Raw genomic sequence first — 21,016 nt, 5'->3', positions numbered from 1 at the left:
CCCCCAGCCCCGAAAGAATCCCTCTGTTTCAGACCAGGAGCGCACCCTGGCTGCTGTCAGCTTCGTTTTCCAGGGTTCCCTCAGGCTGCATGTTTTGTTGCTTTTCTGAATGATGTTTCTCTCCCTTATTCTTCTCCCTCCCACTGCACTGGTCGTCTTTTACTGTTCACTTCTTTTTTTCTTCCTGGGTTGCTCGCTTCTCTGTATCTTCTTCACTCTCTTAGGGTGCTTTATGTCCTTTCAAGTTCCCCATTTGTTTCCCTTTTGTTCCTTGTACACGCTCCATTTTCTCTAAGGTTTCTGTTACTGTGGGTTGCTGCCTGTTCCGGTGATGCTTTGGGCTTGCTGTTAAGGATTTTACTATCTCTTCTCTGTCATCAACCTTCCCTCAGACATCCCTCATCAAAGGATCCTTTTGTCCATTCCTTCTAATGATAACTATATTCCCTGCTTTCTTTTAGCAATTCGCTTTTTCTTCTCCATAGTGTTTTCATTATTTCCATCCTCTCATCCCTTTCTCCAAGATCTCACCTCATTATTTTCCTGAGATGCTTTGTCTCCTCCAGGAATTCCCTTTTTCTGCTTCCTATGAGTAAAACTCTCGCACTACCTCACGGTTTCTCTCGCAAAAGTATGTCTTTGCTGCAGAGTTAAACTCCACTTAATAACTCCAGTTATTTCTTTCATATTAGCTAACTAAAATCAAGTTCCTATGCTCACAGTGAGGTTGCATTCACTTGTATGTAGTACTTTTTAGAGGTGCACTGATGTATTGGTGGCATATCGGATCAGCTGCGGTAAAAGGAAAATTAACATTATCAGTAGTTGGCTTTTTTGGCTGGTATAATAAAGAATGTCACCTGTAAATGCTGAATGCGTGCATGCACATGGCCTGGAATGCAGCCCAGCAGCTTGGAGAGCAGTTTCTGGCTGGTAAGTCTGTGGAGAGGAAGGGGTGTGGGGTGGGAGCAGATGGAGGCCCCCCTGGGTGAGGGAGGGGCTGAGGCAGGGACAGAAGTTGCCCAGTCAGGATGGTGAATGCAACCCTGGAACGGGGCAGGGCACAGGGCGGATCTGCAGGTGACTTGTCTGGAGGGGGAGGGCTCCCTGTTGCACACTTCCCTGGGGGAGGAATGGGGGGCATGTGCCCCCCCCAGACTTGTACATAGGGCAAGCTGCCTGCTGCAGGCTGAGGGCCAAAGGCTGTGCTGACCTCTTCCCAGTGGAAGGGAGGCTGGGCCGGGGCGGGGTGGGTGGTGCTGGGGGGGGTGGCTATATACCACCCTGTAGCCACCCCTTGCAGCACCACTGCTGCCCACAGTGTACAGCCCGCCCTTGCCCTGCACACAGATCTGGAGGGCACATGCCCCTCATACCTCCCCCAGGGGTGTGTGCAAAGGCAGGGAGCTGCTCCCCGTGGGTCTGATGAGCCACCCACGGATCTGCCCTGCACCTGGCCTCATCCCAGGGTCGCATTCACTGCTCTGACTGAGTAGCCCCTGTCCCTGCCTCTTCCCCACTCCATCTGGCACCATAGGTGCCTTGATCTGCAACCCCCATGCCCTTCCCTCTACCCTGCCTCTTTTTGCCCCACAGACTTACTAGCTGGGCACTTCTCCAAACTGCCCGGCTGTGTTCCTGTAAATCAACTATCAGACTGGTATCAGCCAAAATGGCTGGTTAATAATCAGCCATCAGTATCTCAATCAAGAAAATCTTTATTGGTGCACTTCTAGTAGTTTGATTTCTGGGGGCACACCTAATAGTTTCCAGCTCACTGCAGTAAGTCAAGCCATTCTATCAGTTCTTTCCCAGTGAATTTTGGGATAATTTGTCCATCCCTACAAGGCACTGAGAGAGGATTCCAGGAAGGCTTTTGAAGAGTAGCAACATCCCCTAAATTATCACTCCAGAGTAGAGACTTTCCAAATACACGATTTCCATGAAATCTGTGAAATCACGTAATTGGCAGTCTCCCATGAAATAGCCAGTTCCCCATGAAAAAGCGTGACAAACTGGCTATGTTCAAAGAGCTGGCAAAAAGCTATCTCCTAGAAGGGTGAAGGAAGATGGAAGGGAGTAAAGAGAAGAAAAAAAAGACTTCCTGGCTCCTGAAATGTGGGGTGAGGGGGAAGTGGTGGGAAAAGTTCCCATCTGTCTGTCTCCAGAAGGGGATGGGGGAAACAGGGAAAAGCCTGCTAAATGTCCCCTTCTTCTGAAGAGAGGGTTGGGGGTGGAATGACAGCCAGAGCTGAGCAGATCAGAAGCTGAACCCCTGACATCGGGTCAGTCCAGGAGCCAGTCAGGGGTCAACCTAGGAAGCCCAGAGGGCTTTAAAACTGCTGCAGCATGCCTGCTTGCTTGCGCCTGACAAAGAGCAGGAATAGGAAAGGCAGCATCGAGTGCACCTGAAGTCAGAGGTGCACATGGAAAGGAAAGCTGCTTCAGAGGCTGACCGTGAAAAGAAGAAGCAAGCAACCGTGTTCTCCCTCTTTGGGAAGATGACAGAGCAGGCTGGCAAGGCAAGAGGCAGCATTTTCCCTTGTTGAAGCTTTTGCAGTAGTGAACATCCCATGGAAGAAGCTGGATCACCCGAAGCTGAGGGAGGGGTTACCTGAAACAAAACATCAAATCCTGGCAGTTTTCCATGTGCTAACAAGCTGCACCAGAACTATCTCCCTGCAGTCATCACTTCGCATGTCGAGTCCACAAAAGCTGCCCTGTCAGAGTATGAGTCCTTTTCTGTCATGGATGATGAAGCTACTGACCCTCAGGGCAACTACCTGCTGCATGTTTTATTTGTCCTGGGGAGGTGGACTGACAGGGATGTCCTTGTACTTCAGACTGAGCCTGTCCTCCTCACCTTGGTCAACTTTTCCACCATATCTCAAGCCATAGTGAAGGTACTTTACAGCTATGGCATTAACTTTAACCAGGTCTCAGTCTTCCTCTGATGGTGCCATGTATATGTGCAAGGCTTTCTCTGATGTGCTCCAAGGAACGCTGCCCAACACTGTTTGTGCGCGTTGCAGGTGATATCTGGCACATGCAGTTCCGTGAGTTGAACAGCCTGGTGTTCTCCTTCAAGACAGTCTTCAAGCACTGTCCAGGGCATAAAATCTGCTACAGGGACTCCATTGCCAGTCAACATGGGGACCAATGTACCATTGTGTCCCTGCCACCGGACCCTGTCCTCTCTCAGTGGAACTCGTGTTTCAACCCGATCCATTACTAAGCCAAGCACATGCTACCAGTGGTTCATGAACGAGGAGCTGGACATCGCGCCCAATGCACAGTGCCTGTTCAGCCTCCAGGATCTCTTAAGGTGAGCTGACTGACCTTCAGGATCAAGTGACGTTTGTTGGTGATGATGCCACCCAGTTCATGGAGCTCCCGACCTGGTTTGAGGAAGGCAGGCTGTGATCCATCAGACATACAACTAGGGGTGCACCGATAAAGATTTTTTTTGGCTGATACCGATGGCCAATACCAATCCAATAGCCAATATGCAGCCTGGCAGCTGGTAAGTCTGTGGGAGGAATGCAGTGTGAGGGAGGGCAGATCGAGGCCCCCACAGTGAGGGACTGGGTTTGGGGTAGGGTTACATTACCGGCTACACCAACCAAAGGAAGCCAGTTGTCAATAATGTCAATTTTCCTTTTATCGGTGCCAATCTAATATGAACCAATATATTGGTGCACCTCTGCATACAACAAACTGATGGACTTGACCAGCTGGGTGGAGGACGGGGCATCACAAGAACTGTCAAGCTGTCCTCAGGAAAACCAGCAGAGACGAGCTGTTCCAGGCAGTAGCTGTAAAACTCGGCCAATATTACAGATCTGACCTGTCCCTTCCACCATGGTTCAGACACCCAGCTGCCCCCTTCCTGTGTGCTCTTTGCATTTTGGATCCCAGCCAGGCATTTCTGCTGAGTTGGGACCCTCAGCTCCTGAAAGTGATCCTGGGTTGGGGGCCAGACCATGATGGTGAGTGTGCCGTTTACATAAACTTTGTGCAGGAATGCTGGATGCCTGTGAATGTGTCTGAATTGCTGGACTCTGTCTGTGACCAGGTTCCCCACCTGTATGCCCTGGCAAGGCACTGTCTCAGCACCCCAGCAAACTCAGTGGATGTTGAGCGTGCCGGCTCTGCCTATGGACAAGTGTTCACACCACAGAGGCAGGCAGTGTCCCTCTCAAAAGTAGCTGGATGCAGCATGGCTATGTTTAATGCCTGAACAGCCTCTCTCAATGTTAGCATGGGTTTCAGTTACCTACTTTTTTAAAGTCCTGCAATAAATTGTATACAGTGTTTCTTCCAGTTCCTGTTGTGCGTAGTCAAGTTTATTTTCCAACGGTCTTTCTGTGTATAGTTTAACTTCAGTGTTGATTTTAATAAAGTGTATATAGTTGGTGTTAGTAAAGTGTTGGTTTTCCTCTTTAATAAAATGTACAGTTGGTACAGTTTTCATGGTCTCCGTTGCTTTATTTTAGCCAGGAAGCTAGCTTTACAATTCAGTTGGGTATCGGGTCTAATTACCACACTTAAACTGTTTGTTTTCTCAGCAATTATCACCCTCCTAAAGGGGGTGATAATTACTGAATTAACAAGTCAAGCAGCACCCTCTAGGGCTTTCAGTGAGTGTCTGGGTGGGACATATAGCACCCATCAGCCAGGCCCTCTGTGGTCTGCCTTCAAAACGATTTTCCCCAGTCATGAAATTGGGGGACCCAGCCATGTTACAGCCATGTAGTCGACTGCCAGGGCTCATGAATTTGGTAGGTCCCTACTAAACAGCGGTCCTGTTTAACAGTTGATGAACTGTGCTAATGTGGGACCAAACCTACATTACAAAGTTTTGCTAGCGGAACTTCGAGTGTGTGCACACCCCAGGCACCTCTGCTGTGGCAGATTCCTCCCCTCTGGCAACAGTTGTTCATCTCTGCCAGCTGAAGTAAGCCTTCTGTTGGCGGCCAGCTGAAGGTGTAGGAAGACACTTCTCTGCCTTCAGTTGGCTGCTGGAGTCCATTCAATAGCTGTTGTTCTCCCAGAGTTTGCTTCATGGTTTGGTAACAGAGTTACGGTACTAGAGCCAGGTGGAACTATCAGAAGTGCACAGGTGCACATGTGTTCTGGTGGCTAGGTAGTGGTACAGGCAGCTTGGTGTAGATGTAGTCCAAGCTTTAGCATAAGGCCCATATGAGGGGCAAGCAAACTATTATTTTCAGGAGAGTTATTTTTATTGGAAAAAAGCTTCCTTACTGTTGGAACAGTGAAGCAGTGGAACAGACTCTCTGGGGAAGTTTACGAATTTCCTTTATTGAGAGTTTTTAGAAAGGTTAAATAAGCATTGATCAGGGAAGATTTAGGAGTAGCATTCCTGCAGGGAGTTGCAGGTCACCCTTGAGATCCCTTTCAGCCCTTATGACTTTCATTTAAAGTCCTTGAGTGTGCAGAGAAAGTAGATTTAATAGCTAGAGTTAACTTTGCAGTAAAGGTATGTCCCTAGTGATCCCCATTTCCTTGGTTGGCTGCAAACAGATGTCACTTTTATACTGCCATAATTTTTTTTTATGGCAGCACAAAATCTAAGCGAACAGACTTTTTAGTCCTTTATTACGTCACAAATGCTCAAATCTGTAAGTGCAAAAGGCATGGCAGGATGATTTGGGCACCATGGGAATCCCCAGCAGGTCCAGGTGGCAAGAAACATATGCCCTGGGAATCCTCCTGCAGGACCCAGTTGGGCATTGCCTGCAAATGTGAAAGGGAGGTAATGTGCCCCAGGAGTCCCCCTGCTGGGGAGTCCCGTGGTGTCTAAATCATCCTGCCATGCCTCTGCTTATCATGCATGTTTACAAGTTGGGAATCCTCTATGGTAGTTCCCTCTCTGTGGTTTCAGACTATGCCCTAACATGAGGCAGCAGGAAATGCCTGCCCTGGGAATCCTTCTGTCAGGGGATTCACACCTGCAGATACCTGGATTGCAGCTGTGTGCTCCAAGGGTTGTAGGTTTGCAGACATGTGCCCTGAGTTGGGGTGGAGCACTTGTGGCCTTTGTCCTGCCGGGTCAGTTCCCTAAGCCTTGGGAGCAGCCAGGGCCAATCCTGTGGGATGACAGTCCCCACAACACCAAGAGATGCCAATGAAGGTACATATCGTGGCACAGCTGATCCCACACCAAACATGACACCTGTTTATACCCTTTTTTCCCCAAGTGTTACCTACCTCTTTCCACCTAGTTGCTGCCCAGAAATTTTTTTTAATTATTCCTGGATTTTAAAAACATTTCCTCCTGAAAGTTTAGCAATATTTTGTTTTCCCTTCCTATCAGAATAGCTCCCAAATAAACATATGGGGTTGAAAGGAAAGAGCAAGCCTTCCAACTGGAAACTTACTTCTCTCCGTTCCAGTATTTCCAAGGAGATTTGCCTCAGTCCCTTTTCTGCCCCAGTACGTCAGCTCTGAAGCATTTGGCTACATGAGTGTTTTTAACATGTTTGACTAAGTACTTAATTTTTTGAAAGATCCACTTTTAGTATAATTTGACTCTCTTCAGCTTATTGGGACTTGCTCACAAATGCAGTTAAAATCCAGTCCCTTCTTCCTTTGGCGATGCATAGGGGGTGCATGCGCACTCCCTGAAATTGGCCGTACACCCCCTGGAAGTGCCAGCTGCGAAACCAAAAGTGCTGGTGGAAGTGCATTTCTGGTTTTGACACTGGTAGTCCCAGGCTCGGCAATTGGCTACTGGGTACCCCCATCCTTCAGCGATCTGGTGCCCCCTCAGACTCGGGAGGCACCAGTTGCCCGTGCCACCTTCTCAATTTGTCTAACGGTATTGATTTCTTTTTGGATGGCCATAGAGAACATTAAGATGTCCCAGAGTTGATGGAAAAAGAGAGTGATTTTATTTTTTTGTTTCTGTGAAGCATGCAAGCTTGCGAAAAACAGTAGGGCATGTGAGAGTTGTGGCATTTATGCTTTCTTAATGAGTAGTAATTTGCCACTACTGCTGAGAGTATATTTTTTGTAATAGAAAGTGCTTGTGGCTTTGGTTTTGTAGGAGCAAATCATTTGATTATTTTTTTTTTAAACTGTATTTGTACTCAGTATCATCACCATTTTTGGTGGGTTGCTTCCCAGTCCTAGCCTTTGTATAGACATACTGCATGCTATCAGCCTTGCTTGGCCTTCTCTTCCAAAACTAACATGGTAATGAGTGCACCTGGTATCCTCAATCTCATGAGGAAATACTTTGCATTTGCCACTTTGTCAGTAGAAAAATTCAAGCTGTATTTCTTGTCACTGTTCACTTCTAAAACCTAAGTTACATAAAGCTTTCAAAGGGACTACTAAACAATAATACATATGAATGAATTAAGACGAAATGTTTACAAAATGTAAAAACTTGAATGCAGGTATTTTCCCTCCGTTTTGGAGTGTTCAGTAAAATGTGCATGTATATTAACAGGTAGTTGTGAACAGCATATTGGTTCCTTTAGGAGCAGTTGTTTGATATATAGCAGCTTGTCAATCTTGGAAGGATTGAATGGTTAATAAACTCCTAAGTGTCCTGGGTTTTTTTTCTAATGTTGATGTTTAACAAACAGATGATCTGTTCAGTAGTTCTGTTGTTGAAACTTCAAAGTAACATGCACTAGTATTACAGGTCCATCAAGGAAGATCGTCATAATGGCTTTCTTTTTTTTTCTAAGTTTTTAATGAGTTGAGTAATGAGGCCAATGAAGAATGAACTGGTGATAGAAACAGTTCCAGTTTTTGAAAACGTTCGCCTATGACAAGTTAATGGTTTTCTTTTTTGCAAATCAGAGTTTAAATTATAGAAAACAGTTGGGGTGTAGGGTCCCAGAACTTTCCAGGTTACTATTCTGAAGTGGATAGAATGGAAGAGTGAATTTTTCAAGACTTTGCTGCAGAACGAAGTTCCTGTCTGTTACTCTGGTGCTGATTCAGACACCTGTCAGTGCTGCCAGATCTGAAAAATAGTAATATAGTATTTAAACACCAAAAGTAATGAATGTAATAAAAACAAGGCCCTCTCCCCCCGTGTTTCCTGTGAGAATCCTGCTTGTCTCTTTAGAAGGTACTAACTGGTATGTAGAATCTGTGTAGTTAGTGACAGCACTGTCCATGTTAGATAGCAATGCTAGGATGTTAATACCCTGACACTATTAATACTACTACTTCTGACTGCTTAAAGGAGCACCTTTCCTAATTCAAATGGTCACTTGTGCTGGAAGATATTTAGCGCACTGAAGAAAGCATTGCAACATTTTTAACCACAATACCAAACAACGGAAACCATTCTATTTTAATTTGTAGTTACCATATTATAAGGATGTTTTTAAGCATACTGTGTCCAATGGACAGCTGCAAGTCCAAGGCAATTAAATATTTTATACTTTGCAATTTGTTCAGGTTTACTTATACTGCCGGTTGTCCTTCATAAGTTGGCTTTTTTTAATAGATTTCATAGACATTAGGGCTGGAAGGACCTCGGGAGATCGAGTCCAGCCCCCTGCCCAAAGGGCAGGAAGTCAGCTGGGGTCATAGGATCCCAGCAAGATAAGCATCCAGTTTACTCTTGAAGGTGTTCAATGTAGGTGCTTGAACCACCTCCGCTGGCAGACTGTTCCAGACCTTGGGGGGCTCGGACAGTAAAGAAATTCTTCCTTATGTCCAGCCTGAAACGGTCTTGCAGGAGTTTGTGACCGTTCGACCTCGTCGTCCCTTGGGGCGCTCTGAGAAGTGGCTAAGAAGAGGTAAATATTTACCCCTTTATAAGGCAGCATACAATAACTGTTTCAAAATGGCAACCCACAAAGTGCAAGAGCCCTTCCTCCCCAGAGTCTTTCCCATTTCGGACTCTCTAAATCAAGTTAAAATAGCCTCCAATTTTAGGCTGGAAATTGGAGTGAACAAGGAAGTATGACGTGGGGCATCTGCAGTAGGCACAACAGTAAAATAATTACAATCACTAATATATATATTAGTCGCATGTATGCACGTCACAGGAAGTGATTCTTCCATGCTATTCAGCAAAGGTGAGTCTTTACTTAGACAACTCGGTTGGGTAAATTGGAAGGAGTCTAGCAGAGAGCAACATCAGATAGTACAGTTCTAGAAAACATGAATTATAAGGAAAATTTGGAAGAACTAGGATTAGACTTTTTTTCCTCAAAAAAAAAAAAAATCATAAGGCAGGTATCTGATAACCATCTTCAAATACTTGAAGGAGTGTTGCAAAGAAGATGGTGATAGATTTCTGATGTCCCTTTCACCTTGCTATTCTATGATTTTCTGTAAATTCAACTTTTTACTCTGTATTGTGCAATATAATTTACTTTGAGGTATCCCTTTATTTTATTTAAGAAATAAGCATGTTAGATGCAGTTGTGAATGTATCCAGGATTGGGATTAGGGAGTGGAGAGGAGCAGATTTCTCAGGAATTTTCCTGTAGCTTCACATTTGAGAACCAGTCATGTAGTATTGCCAGGTCTGAACTGCACTGTATTTGAGAAAATGGTTGTACAATACAACACTTAAGAATATTAAAATATAAATACTTTTGTCCTTAATATGTGATCGTACTGTCATAAAAATCGAATATTTTAATAATTTTATTTATTATTACCTTTTTAGAACTTCAGTATCTCAGTTGTTCTACTTTAAAATTGTTTCCTCCTCTGCTGCCTGCTCACCTTTGAAGCACAGTCATGTGTGACATGCCTCTAAGCAAATCTGTGCATATGAGGGATGACACAAAGACAATTTATGGACATTTGATAGAACTAATAGAATATGAAAGTTTTTCTTTGAATGCAAGTACACTTTGGATCTTCCTGAATTATTGCACTTTGGGGGTATTTTTGCAGTTACTCAGTGTCCATTGTACAAGGCTCAAATTACTCATTCAAATACAATAATTATTGTATAACTGGTAATACCACTGAAGTGGGCTGTATACCTCAGCTTGGAAAAGATAGTAATGAGCAGGTCATAGAGCTAGCTGCAGGAAAAAAGGACTCAAAGCATGGACTTTTGGGAAAAATGTATAGCATTGGAAACCCATACTATATTGGACTTACAAATGGAGCCATGAACAATGCCCCCTGCAGCTGTGGGGGCATGTTGGCGGCGTTGGGAGTGTGATGGTGGTAAGATCTGGCCATAGGGTATAATGGGGAATCAATGAAATTTCTATAACTTTGTTGTTTTTTGTCCGATTTGGATGAAACTTGCAGGGTTGGTAGCTTCTGCTGAGAGCATGAAACCTGGCTAAGTTTCAGGAAGATTGGTACAGAGCTTTGGGGGGAACTGTACCCCAAATTCTTGAAAGCCAAACATGTCACAGCTGTGTGTTAAAACACAGGGGGGTTGAAACTGCAGGGGTGGTATCTCTTACTGAGGCCACAAAGCCAGCCAAGTCTCAAGAAGATCAGTGCAAGGGCTTGCGGGGAACTGCATCCCAAGCTGTGGATGAGCAAAACTCATGACATGGGTGACACTGCATGTGTTAAGGCGCTGCAGGGATGCTGGCCCCTGCTGTGACACCTGCCAGCTGTTGAGTCAATCAGTACAGGGGCGTTCTGGGGCCCTGAACCCCTAGCTGCTAACAGACCAAACTGGCACGAGACTGTCTCTGTCTTGGGGCAGTTGATTGTCTTAATTCTTTCCTTTTCTTAGCCTGGTTTTGTAGGTGCTAATGGATGCTCCTTAAGTCATTATGTAGTAGCTGGGTCCTGTGTATTGAGCTGGTTCCTGAGTGAATCGTGATTGATTTATGGTAACACAGCAGCGTAGCAGCCAGGCCTGCAGCGGTGTCTCCCCTCCCGCCCCAAGACGGACACAGTCAGTCCCACAGCACCCAGGGCACCAACCAGTCTTGCTTTTCCGCAGCTTGAGAGGCAGTTCCCCCAAACCCCTGAACCGATCTCCTTGAAACTTGGCAGGCTTTGTGGCCTCAGTAAGAGCTACCACCTCTGCAGTTTTGACCCCCGCCCCCCGTGCTGTAACACAGATGTGACAGGAGTTTTGCTTTTAAGAATTTGGGTTACAGTTGCCCCAAAACCTCTGCACTGACCTTCTTGACACTTGGCAGGCTTCCTTCTCTCTACGGAGTCTACCACCCCTGAAAATCTAATCCAAATCGGACAAAAAACAACAAAGCTATAGATACTTTGTTTCCCCATTATACCCTATGGCCGGATCTCTCAGGTGACTCCGGAGCTCTTTGGGAGCTCCGAACCGCTTTGGGAAGCATAACAAAGTGAGCACTTCGACCCCTATGTGCTGCTTTGGACCCCAAAGCATCCAAAGCTTCTCCTGATCTGAAGCTTTGTCCAAAGCTGCGCACAGCCCTAATGTGCACCCCTTACATCTTGCCCCTGAATGCAGCAGCCAGAATATTCTAGCAGCTCAGTCTTACTTCTGTCAATAGCATGTGGAGCTTAGTTTGTCCCCTACTTGCTGAAAGACAAAAAAAAAAATGGGAACCTTTAAGTAGAGTCCAGAGATGATACCACAGTAGCAATTCTATCACTCTTTCACAAGGCAAGTCTCATTTATTGTATTGTATTTGGATGCTTTGTAGTTTGGCCAGTTATAATCTAGTTTGAAAATCTAAAAGTCCCTGCCTAAAAAAAACTAGGGGTGCACTGATATATCAGTCCATACCATGTTGGCACCAATAAAAGGAAAATTGACATTATCAGCAATCAGCTTTATTGGCCAACGTAGCTGATAACATCATCAACAAATGCTACATGCATGTGCTCAGCTACAGCATGTGTGTGGCCAGGAATGCAGCCCAGCAGCTTGGAAAGCAAAGTCCGACTGCTAAGTCTGTGGGAGGGAAGGGGACTGGGGCTAGTGCAAGGGCAGGTGCTGCCCAGCTGGGCCAGGGCAGGGGATGGAGCCTGGGTGGCTCATCTGAGGGGAGCAGGGGTGAGGAAAAGGTGGGGGTACCTCCCACTGCTGCACATACCCCTCAGGGGAGGCATGAAGGGCATGTGCCCCCCAGATTTTTGTGTAGGGCGAGAGTGGGCTGCATGCTGGGGCAGGGAGCTGCATGGGCCTCTTCCCAGCAGGGGACCTGAGTTGGGGCTGCCTTTGCAGTAGGTGGTGGGAGCACTGGGAGGGAGGGGGCTATGGTGAATTTTGGGGTGGCATAGCCTACCCCTCCCAGCTCCTCTGCTGCCCACCCCCACCCTGAGTGTAGCCCTAGCACCCCTGCTGGGAAGAGGCTGGCACAGGCCCCAGCCTATGGCAGGCAGTGTGCCCTTGCCCGTGCACATGCCCCCCATGCTTCACCTCAGGTGCACACAGCAGCAGGAGCTGTCCCCCTATCCCCTGCACTCCCTGGATCAGCTACCCATATCTCTGTCCCACACCCCGCTCTGGCTGGGCAGCATCCGTCCCAGCCCCACTGGGGGAGCATGAAGCAGCAGGAGCCATCCCCCGCCCCCCCCATGCTCCCCTGGACAAGCTGCTTGTGGCTCTGCCCTGCGCTCTACCCTGGCTGTGCAGTGCCTGCCCCAGCCCCATTTCTTCCCTCACCTCGGGGGCTTCTGTCTGTCCCCCCCACCCCGTGCCACTTTCCCCACAACAGACCTGGCTGCTCTCCACACTGCCAGGCTGTGCTCTCGGCCCCCTGAATGCTGCACTGCAGCTGTGAGCATGCACAGGGCACTTGACGGTGGCATTATCAGCCACATCAGCCAAAAAAAGCTGATTGCTGATACTGTCAATTTGCTTAATATCGGTACTGATCTGATATGGGACTAATGTATCAGTGCACCTCTACTAAATTTGCTGACAATTTAAGATTTAAGGTAGCAGATTAATGATGTCATGATTGTATCTTGATTGTAAACTCTGTGGACACTTCCTGCTATGTAGGTTCTTCTGGATGTTTTGAAACTTTAGTTGTTCCACACTAGACTTTACCTAATAGCGATCTAAAAGTCAAATGATGTACATATATTGTTGGAATTTTTAAATGCAAACCACTGGTAATGAGAATCTATTGCAGTATACAGGAGAAAGGATGGCAATGTGTGTACTAGGCCTGTGCGAAGCGGCTAGTATTTGATTTGGATTTGTCTGATTCGGGGGACAGATTTGATTCGATTCGGTGATTCAAATCACTGTCCCGACTCGGTTCAGCTGAATCTCTGAATCGGCCAGGCCAATCCCTTACTCGCTCTCCCAGCCCGGCGGTGGCTGCCCTGCGCACCCCAGCTCCTGCCACTTGTTTAAAAAAAAAAAAAAAAAGCCTCGATGTCCCACCCAGGCCAGCTTTGTCCCTTTAAGAAAAAAAACAAAATGAAAAAACCCTCACACTCGCTGCCCAGCAGCAGCCAGTGTGCGCCAGGGCTTTTTTAAAGTACTGAGCTGGGGCAGGCAGGGGCAGCCATGGGGGGCTGGCAGGGGTACCCCCATGGTCCCCTCCCTAGCCCCTCCCCAGTACTTGCCAGCATGGAGTCCCAGCTGCAGCTCCCTGCTGCCGCCACCGGGGACTGCCTGAATCATCAAAGCTTTGAATCCATTTGGACCTTTAAATTGGTCCCCTGATTCAATTTGGAGTTTGGGCCACCGAATCGGGCCAAATCTCTTCCAAATCAAATCACCGCCCGAAACTTCGCACAGCCCTAGTATGTACCATCAACAGCTCTAACAGTTGGGGAACCACAGGCTGGTAAAGTCACCTATAATTTTGTGTGGATCAGCAAGGCACATGATCCATGGAGCCATCATCTGCTGCATCACCTGGCAGATAAGCAGCGTGTCTTCGACCATGGATTTGCCAGCACTGAAGTGGGTTGTCACAGACCAGAGGCTGTTGTGTGTAGGGTGCTTCCATAATTTGATGGCAATGCACTCCGATAGATGAGGGCAGACATGGCTCTTTTATAGAGAAGAGCACCCTAATTCCAGTATGCTCCTGGAATTGCGTATAGGAATCACCTTGAGGATGCCCCTGGATGCATAGAAGTTCATCTACCACTGCTTGTTATCTCAGTTGACCATGACAATCCACTTCCATCAGTTGCTACTCATCTCTCTGGCCCAGAGAAGCTGCTCAGTTGTTTAGAGCTACTGCCATGTCAGCCTGGGTGTGCTGTGCTGTCCTGCAGCCAGGGCAGCAGCTGCTGGTGCAGAGTAAGAGTGAGACATAGCCATGGGTCTCCCTGCGCGTGGTATCCAGCAAGTGTTTCCTCTACAAATTGTCCTCCCTCATTCATTTTATGAATGGTCGAAGCCAAGTTGATCGTCTGGGCCCGCTGGTGCTGTCTTTTTCACATAATTTTGAGCGTGAGCTCACAATACTGGCCAAGGACCACATTTGGATACATTCTGAGGACTGGTTGATGGCGGTGGTAGAAATGCCAGGTGTTCTGAGCCAGGAATTGAGCAATCATTATCAAAAAAGGGAAGTGGTGCTCTCCCCTACCCTGGGGGTCTTCAAGAGGAGATTGGATGAGCACCTAGCTTGGGTCATCTGACCCTGGAGCTCTTTCCTGCCCAGGGCAGGGGGTCAGACTTGCTGACCTACTGAGGTCCCTTCTGACCCTAGCATCTATGAAAGTTTCTCCCCAGCTGCATTGTATTGGGCTGGACCATGCCACAGAGATACCCCCAAGTCTCTGGACAACAGGTTGCCTGGGCCCTGTGTGCCACCCTGCCCCCTCACAGGCTCCAGACAGAAACCTGAAGCAGCACTGGAGCTGCCGTGGTTGCTTCTGCACATTCCCAGACTTCTGAGGCAGCCCCCAGTAAGCATATATAAGGTATGTGTACACTGCTTTTGCCCCCCTTCAGTTTGCCACCCTGTGCAGGTGTCCATGCTGCTTAGCCAGTTCCACTGGCCCTGGATAGGGGTATAAAGTGAAAGTTGAAGGAGGAAGGGGAACCTGGAGACCATGGTGGCAGCAGCAAGAGAGTAATGTGGAGGGACTGGTACCTGGACCAGGATCCCATGAAGTTCTCAAGGCCACAGTTGACCAGCCCATGATACACTGATCACCAGAGTCAGCAGCTATAATTTCTCTGGCAGAAATCCATAGTTTATTAAATGGCCACTGGGCAGTTACTAAAAGGATGAAATACCTTGATAGACTGATGAGCACCAGAGGAGTACTTAGCCATCGGTAGCCCATATACCTTCAATAATAACTGCCTAAAAATATTCACACCCTAAGAACATTCTGTGTAAAAACAAATGAAGTTCTCGTTGTGATGTGTCCTTCCTATTGCTTAGAAATAATCACCATATGTAGACTACTGTTTGCATCATTATTACATACCAGAAGTGCAAAAATAATTTAAAGAAAATCTGTTTAAACATGCTACCCTGAAAATGAACTGTCCACACTAATTCCTAGATCTCTTTCCTTTTGAAGTAACAATGAATAGAACCAATCAACATGTATATGTGTTTTGGGTTACTTTTTACCCATCACTTGGCACTTCTCTGCATTGAATCTCATCTGCCATTTGGTTGCCCATTTGCCCAATTTTGCAAGATCCTTCTGTAGTTCTTCAGAGTTTGCCTTAGTCTTTACCTCCCTGAATAATTTTGTGTCACCTGCAAACTGTCCACTTCACTAGTCACCCCACTTTCCAGATAATTTATGAATATATTAAATGGAGCTATTCTCAACACAGATCCCTGGGAGACTCCACTGTTATATCTTTCCATTTTGATAATTGACTATTTAGACCCACTCTTTGTTTTCTGTCTAAATCCAATTTATGACCCACAAATGGACCTTCCCTCCTTACAGCACAATTTCATGGGTCTGTGATGTGGCACTTTGTCAAGGAGATGTTTGATTTATCCATGGAGACATGTTCTCAAGGACATGTTTGATTCATCCTGTCTTCAGCAGCAGCTAGAGTTTCATGGTTAAGTTAAGTGGGAAGGGGAGGGCAAGTCAGCTGAAGATTAGGCTGTGGCCCTGACCAATGACTCTGGAAAAATCAAGGTGTGTATTGTATGTAAGAAAATATGGTTCCCACCCTGCCTGACTTGATGCTGACTTTGGCATTGAGTGCTACTCCCCAAACTATATTGATATGGCTGGTTGTTGAAGTCCCTTTTGAATTTCTTGTTTGTCAGTAGTTCTCACTGCACAGTGCTTTTCAAGTGTGAAAGCCAATCTCTTGTAAATCTCACTGACCCAGAACTAAGACTTTGTCCCTCAGAGGCTTCCCTTGAGTGTCACCGATCCCCTAATTCTTCAGAGCCTGAATAAGCTTCTGCTAAAGCTCATGAGGACCTAGGTGCATTGATACCTGTATTATCCATTGCCTCCAAGACATCTCAGCCTTCAAAGATTCCCACAAAAGTTTGTAGGGGTGGGAGAGCTGAGAGTCTGCTAACATCTCTACAGGTAGCTGGTAGCATCCCAGTGCCTAAAAAGCCCAAAGGTGAGGCATACTGCTCCAGCGTGTTTAAGCAGAGTCCCCACTGTGGCTTACGCCAGTGCTGTGATAGCCATTTCTCATACAACAAACCATGTCTGCAGTACACCTGGGACAATCATCCCCACCTTGTTGGCCTTTTTTCACCTTGTGTCTCTGCCCCAGTACCGTCTTTGGTACAGCCATCCCTGTTCTACAGGCACAATGAAACACAAGGCTCTATGCATTTGGGGAAGAGCCTTCAGTGCCACTTACTGCAGCGCCACTTACTGCAGCTCAGTGACTAGCTGGCTTTTCAGGTTGGAGGGTGCATACAGGGAGTGCTTTCAGCAGCCTCAGGAGAAAAGTGGCAGGCCTGATCCAGTTTCTTGCTCTTCCTCCTCATTTTCCCCTCCCGTGCTGCATTATTTTCAGTACTTATTGGCTTGATGTAAACCAGGGGTGTCAAATATACAACTTGCAGGCCTGATCCAGCCCATGGAGCCATATGATCCAGCCAGCCAGTGGGTCACTGAACTGACCCTGTGCGCCAGCCCCAGCCTCACACACTGCATGCAAGCTGGACCCAGTGCCACATACCTTGCACCCAGCACAGGGGTTCAGTTTGGGACATGATACATACAGTGTTTGTGCCAGACTGGCTCTGCATGCTGGGTCTGGGACTGGTCCAGATTGGGTCATGTCAGAGCCAGTGCTCAGGGCTGGTCTGGCAGAGTGCTGCATGCACTATGTGCCCTGTACCAGCCCTTGATGCTGTGTGCAGGACTTGTAGCCAGTTCTGCCACAGGTAGCACATACTGGCCCCAGGGCTTGCTGTACGTGTGGCACATGGCCAGCACAGGCATACATTTTCTGCAGTGTGTGGGCTGGATCTGGTGCCATACAAGGGATAGGGGTTCAGGGCACAGGTTGCATGCACCGTTACCAGTCTTAATATTAGATTTTAGGTAATGGCACCAAATTCACAAATGCTTTCAGAGAATGGACTATTCTTGTTCAGAGAGCATTTATTGAGCACAGCAATTTGCAATTTCTAGTATGCAACAAAGAACAACAGAAAAACTCTGCCTAAGCTAAGTACAACCCAGTGAGACACAGTGACAGCACACAAAACTTCACCTAATTTAAACTGCAACATAATAAGCCAAAAAAGACAACAGAAAGGCTTGCATAGGTCTTAGGTAATCCTGAGGGCAGAGTGTCTTCTTGCAGCCAGCTATAGAGAGTCTCTCTGGGGGGGTCTGCAGGTCTTATTAGGTGATGAAGGGGAGATTTTACAGGTCTCATCTTTGCCTGGGTTTTTATAAGTGAATCTGCACTTCCTTCTCCCCCTTGGGTGCCTTTAGACCATAACATACTTTTCACACCCATAATGTATCATATACCCTTCATGACTCTCATGCATTCAGTGTCTCTGTCTTTTCTCAGGTATTCTAGTCTCTTGCCCCTTACAGGTTCTGCTTTCAAATGTAAATATAGTTCCCTGCTTTCTTGGGTTATACCAGCCCCTTTAAGCAGTCTGGCCAACCTCCTCTGCCACCTCAGGTCTGTCATGTAGCTCCACCATCACTTAAAAGGGTCCACGCTTATGATGCCTGTGCCAGGGCTTTGCCAACAGCAGCACCCTGGACCAGCCCCCTGTACTGCTTCCAGCACCAGATCCCGGCTGCATACCACAGTCCCAGGTGGTTGAACCAACGGTATAGCCCCACTTCTTGATTAGTTCCTTGGAGTGTCCCCCTCTGGTACACAGGCAATTGAAACATTGCCACCTTTGCCATAGTTCATCAGCCCCTGGTGGTAAGGACTTGGCTACTGGAATGTCCATTTTTTTTCACTGTCAGGTATTTTCTTCAGCCTCTCGTTTCACCTCTATAGTTGTGTCTCCTTAGGTGTGGCATCAATAGGTTAGATGCTGGTGAGGAACACCTGCATGACTTCAGATGTGTGTGCTGTGGGATGGTCATACAGTGGGTGTCTCACAGCTTGAGTTTGTCTCAGTTGTTCTGTCCTGGTGGCCACTGCTCTTCTGATGTCAGGCAGAGCAATGCCACCTAGCAGGTACACGCTGGTTAGGCTGGTAGGCTTCAGACATCCTGTGATGCATCAGCAGCTATCATTCAGAATAAGGGCAAGGCACTTTGTATGGATATCTCCCATACAGGGCATGAATACCTGGCAGAAGGGAAGCTGAGAGCCAAGGCAGTTGTTGGGATGGTTGAGGGGCAAGCTCCCCCAATTTTGGGTTAGTGAGCTTATATTGAGTGTTGTTCCAACTGCTCACCTTTGCTTTTGTCTTCAGGACGTGTTCTTTGTATGGGAGGGTTCATTTGAGGTTTTACTGGGCTAAGTGGTTTTATATAGAAGCTGGTATCGAGAGGAGTTGAGTGTTTACACCTCTCCTTCTCTGTTTGTCACAATCACAAATGAGAAAGCAAAACAGTTCAAATTGCCATGTGTGGATAGAGATGTGACGTTGGAAAAAGCTTGAATTCTTGACCCAGCTCCAATATAGTTGCGTTGACTGTGTGGTTGTATTGTTTGTTTGGATGTTATATGTTGAAAGGGTTTCTTCCTTAGATGGGTTTTGTCTATCAGGGAAAGGGTTAGTAGCTAGATTGCAGAGTGTTTGGGTGAGGCCTGGCTAATGGCACTCACTTTTCTGGAGAACTCTGGCTCTTTCTAGAACAGTGGTCTCCAACCTTTTTAAGTAGGAGATCACCTCTGGCATTTAAAAGTAACCCAAGATCTAGCACCCCGCCCCTCCTTGACCAGCAGGTAAGTCTGTGGGGAGGGGAGGGGAGGGGGATGCAGATTGAGGCAGAGAGAGAAAAGAATTATTTGGGGGTTCACCTCCCCAGCAGGCAAGTCCCACCCAGCCGGGGCCCCACTCAATTTACCCCTGCTCCTGCCTCTGCGGCACTGTCCCTCACCATGGGGACCTTGATCTAGTCCCCGCCCCTTCCCTCCCCCACGGACTGACCTGCTGGGCTGGGGTGTGTGCATGCATTCATGTGGGCACTCAGCCCCTCCACCCCAGCCTCCGATCAACTTGAAGATCTACCGCAACAAGCTCCAAGGTATACCGGTGGATTGAGATCCACTGGTTGGTGACCACTGTTCTTGAAGATGGAGGTGGGAGGGAAGGAGATATAAATTGGGTAGCTACAGTGTGCACGTGCCTGTGTGTGCCTACCTGTGCATCTGTGAATGCCTGCCAGCCTGCAAGAAGCCTCCTGGTGTGAAGCCCCAGAGAGTGGAGGTGGAAGGACAGCAGCTGAAAAAGCTGGAGCGGTGCTGCAGAGCCAACCTGCTGTGGGAAGCGGAGATCTCTGGGGAAGAGGAAGAGTTTGTTACAGAGAGAATGACAAACCACCTCCAGACTGTGAAGTAAGCCCTGGCTGGGGTGAAAGAGAAAAGTGTTATATTTTTGTCTTCCCCAGTTCCATTGTAGTGTTTCCCCTAATTATTAAGGGTGGGTTATTTTATCCCTAAAATTAGCTGTGATGTAACTGAATCTCTCACCTAATGGGGGGTTTGTATCAAGTCAGGGGTCCCATTGCAAAAGTATTGGAAACTACTTAGTGTTCCTTGCGCGTTATCATTTTTGCAAAAAGAAGCACATTACTGATCTGGCAAGTACCTTCTCCACAGAGCTTATGGATACCCTATTCTTACTGGTCTCTAAAGGCAGTACGTCTCAAAGATAACCCAAAAGATATTTGATAGTCTTTTTGAATCTGTGGTATTAGCAGTGGTAAAGAGGCAGTCATGGCTCCAGAGATCTGGTTCAAGTCACAGTTGAGGATCTTCACTTTGAAGAGTTAAACCACTTCAATGAAAAAACAAATGAGATGCTACAGACAATTGAACTTCAGAGTTACGTTGTGCTTCCTAAGGGTCGATATACTTTAAGCAGAAGTTCAGGCCTTATAGTAAGTACTGTTGTGATTTTCAGTCAAACTTCTGCCTTTTCTGTAGTGCTGCTGCTGCTATTTCATGCTGATGACCCCTTATAAAACACTAGAGCATTCCACATGCTCAAACAGCTGTTCGCTGGTCCTTGTTACTGTGCCTTGACGTCAGACGGGATTTGATGTTGCAGTCAGGAAGTATGAAAGGACCACTACCAGCCTCCTTTTCACAATTGTTTAGCCTGCTGCCATTCCACCTGGGCCAGATTAAGTTGGACTAATGAATCCTAGACATATTGGTAAACAAGGTATAATAATATCAAGTTCTTGTTTCTACCTTCCTCACATTTCCCTGCCTCATCCCTTTTCAGGGGCTACTCTTATAGGAGCTTGCTCAAGCTCAGGTTCTGCTTATTGTTGGCTCCAGGAGCCATAGAAAGAGTTTCCATACATCTCAGGGGGAATTGATATCAAAATATGGTTCTATAATAGTTCTAAGAAGGAGGCAACCAGTCTTGGACCTTAACAATAAATAGCTAAATACATACATACATACATACATAAAACATTAGTGCTTTTCATTCACAAGCTCAAGTTCAGGAGACTAACTCTTGCAGTTATACATCATCCCTACAAACAAGGGGAT

The 21,016-nt window shown here is 46.9% G+C and overlaps 1 protein-coding gene across 1 annotated transcript in view; it reads left to right on the top strand.

The window, feature by feature from the left end:
- The window catches only part of ZFR2 (zinc finger RNA binding protein 2), a 124,775-nt gene that overhangs the window by 789 nt on the left and 102,970 nt on the right, over positions 1 to 21,016 (top strand). The window lies entirely within an intron of this gene.

This window comes from Crocodylus porosus, unplaced genomic scaffold (genome assembly GCF_001723895.1).
Source record: "Crocodylus porosus isolate Cpor-Errol unplaced genomic scaffold, CroPor_comp1, whole genome shotgun sequence".
NCBI lineage: Eukaryota > Metazoa > Chordata > Crocodylia > Crocodylidae > Crocodylus > Crocodylus porosus.
This window is presented reverse-complemented; position numbering and strand designations above follow the sequence as displayed.